The sequence below is a fragment of the Schistocerca gregaria genome, chromosome X, assembly GCF_023897955.1.
Source record: "Schistocerca gregaria isolate iqSchGreg1 chromosome X, iqSchGreg1.2, whole genome shotgun sequence".
Taxonomy (NCBI): domain Eukaryota; kingdom Metazoa; phylum Arthropoda; class Insecta; order Orthoptera; family Acrididae; genus Schistocerca; species Schistocerca gregaria.
The window spans coordinates 868,829,980-868,832,781 of record NC_064931.1 but is presented as its reverse complement, the minus strand read 5'-3'; the positions used below and the strand labels follow the sequence as shown (position 1 = coordinate 868,832,781).

Genomic DNA, 2,802 nt, shown 5'->3' with positions numbered 1-2,802 from the left:
TGCCTTTTCTTAATCTTTCTTCTAAGATAAGTCGTAAGGTCAGTATTGCCTCACGTGTTCCAACATTTCGACGGAATCCAAACTGATCCTCCGCGAGGTCTGCATCTACCAGTTTTTCCATTCGTCTGTAAAGAATTCGCGTTAGTATTTTGCAGCCGTGGCTTATTAAACTGATAGTTCGGTAATTTGCACATCTGTCAGCACCTGCTTTCTTTGGGATTGGAATTATTATATTCTTCTTGAAGTCTGAAGGTATTTCGCCTGTCTCATACATCTTGCTCACCAGCTGGTAGAGTTTTGTCATGACTGGTTCTCCCAAGGCCGTCAGTAGTTCTAATGGAATGTTGTCTACTCCGGGGGCCTTGTTTCGACTCAGGTCTTTCAGTGCTCTGTCAAACTCTTCACGCAGTATTGTATCTCCCATTTCGTCTTCATCTACATCCTCTTCTATTTCTATAATATAGTCCTCAAGTACATCGCCCTTGTATAAACCTTCTATATACTCCTTCCACCTTTCTGCCTTCCCTTCTTTGCTTAGAACTGGGCTGCCATCTGAGCTCTTGATATTCATACACGTGGTTCTCTTCTCTCCAAAGGTCTCTTTAATTTTCCTGTAGGCAGTATCTATCTTACCCCTAGTGAGATAAGCTTCTACATCCTTACATGTGTCCTCTAGCCATCCCTGTTTAGCCATTTTGCACTTCCTGTCGATCTCATTTTTGAGACGTTTGTATTCCTTTTTGCCTGCTTCATTTACTGCATTTTTATATTTTCTCCTTTCATCAATTAAATTCAATATTTCTTCTGTTACCCAAGGATTTCTAGCAGCCCTCGTCTTTGTAGCTACTTTATCCTCTGCTGCCTTCACTACTATATCCCTCAGAGCTACCCATTCTTCTTCTACTGTATTTCTTTCCCCTATTCCTGTCAATTGTTCCCTTATGCTCTCTCTGAAACTCTGTACAACCTCTGGTTCTTTCAGTTTATCCAGGTCCCATCTCCTTAATTTCCCACATTTTTGCAGTTTCTTCAGTTTTAATCTACAGGTCATAACCAATAGATTGTGGTCAGAGTTCACATCTGCCCCTGGAAATGTCTTACAACTTAAAACCTGGTTCCTAAATCTCTGTCTTACCATTATATAATCTATCTGATACCTTTTAGTATCTCCAGGGTTCTTCCACGTATACAACCTTCTTTCATGATTCTTAAACCAAGTGTTAGCTATGATTAAGTTGTGCTCTGTGCAAAATTCTACTAGGCGGCTTCCTCTTTCATTTCTTAGCCCCAATCAATATTCACCTACTATGTTTCCTTCTCTCCCTTTTCCTACACTCGAATTCCAGTCACCCATTACTATTAAATTTTCGTCTCCCTTCACTATCTGAATAATTTCTTTTATTTCATCGTACATTTCTTCAATTTCTTCATCATCTGCAGATCTAGTTGGCATATAAACTTGTACTACTGTAGTAGGTGTGGGCTTCGTATCTATCTTGGCCACAATAATGCGTTCACTATGCTGATTGTAGTAGCTTACCCGCATTCCTGTTTTCCTATTCATTATTAAACCTACTCCTGCATTACCCCTATTTGATTTTGTGTTTATAACCCTGTAGTCACCTGACCAGAAGTCTTGTTCCTCCTGCCACCGAACTTCACTAATTCCCACTATATCTAACTTTAACCTATCCATTTCCCTTTTTAAATTTTCTAACCTACCTGCCCGATTAAGGGATCTGACATTCCACGCTCCGATCCGTAGAACGCCAGTTTTCTTTCTCCTGATAACGACATCCTCCTGAGTAGTCCCCGCCCGGAGATCCGAATGGGGGACTATTTTACCTCCGGAATATTTTACCCAAGAGGATACCATCATCATTTAATCATACAGTAAACCTGCATGTCCTCGGGAAAAATTACGGCTGTAGTTTCCCCTTGCTTTCAGCCGTTCGCAGTACCAGCACAGCAAGGCCGTTTTGGTTAATGTTGCAAGGCCATATCAGTCAATCATCCTGACTGTTGCCCCTGCAACTACTGAAAAGGCTGCTGCCCCTCTTCAGGAACCACACGTTTGTCTGGCCTCTCAACAGATACCCTTCCGTTGTGGTTGCACCTACGGTACGGCCATCTGTATCGCTGAGGCACGCAAGCCTCCCCACCAACGGCAAGGTCCATGGTTCATGGGGGGAGGAAAAAATGTGGAACGCTTCACGATTTTGCGTGTCATCCTTGCGCAGGGGCCATGCTAATCTTCTCTGTATCGTTCCAATTTTAGTATATGTACCGCCGAAGCGAGTACAGGTGTAGATATGTGTACAAATGTATATAGATATGATCTCAGAGATAACGAGAGACTTGTAATATTGACTTTTTGGTCTGTCTACTATCTCCGAGTTTTCATTCTCTGGTAGTAGTGTCCATTGGCACAAAGAAGTAAGGCCATTTAGTAGTTGACTGTTGTGGTATGTTTGAATGACTTGTTTGCTGTGAGGTGGGAGAGATGTTGAATTCTATCATGATGATATTGACAGGGTTTCAATGAGATTTTAAACATTCTCGGGCTTATAAGTTTTGTAGATCCACGACGATTCTGACAATGCGAAGGTATCACAGTTGACACACATTTCGTTTGATATGGACTTGCATAATATGTAAGCAATCTTATCTTTCTACTGTTGCGTATACAAATGTCAATATGTTGCAGGTACCGATATGCATACATTATTTACACTCTATATCAGATGCAACTGATGATGGCCCAAAACCAGTCTGACTATTAAATTATTGTAGCTTATGACG

At 41.4% G+C, this 2,802-nt stretch overlaps 1 non-coding gene across 1 annotated transcript; it reads right to left on the bottom strand.

Annotated features, from left to right (window-relative positions):
• Positions 1-2,195: 2,195 nt before the first annotated feature.
• LOC126300036 (U6 spliceosomal RNA) lies at positions 2,196-2,302 on the bottom strand. Its single transcript, XR_007552858.1, has one exon. It is a non-coding gene; the product is annotated as a U6 spliceosomal RNA (small nuclear RNA).
• Between the last annotated feature and the right edge of the window lie 500 nt (positions 2,303-2,802).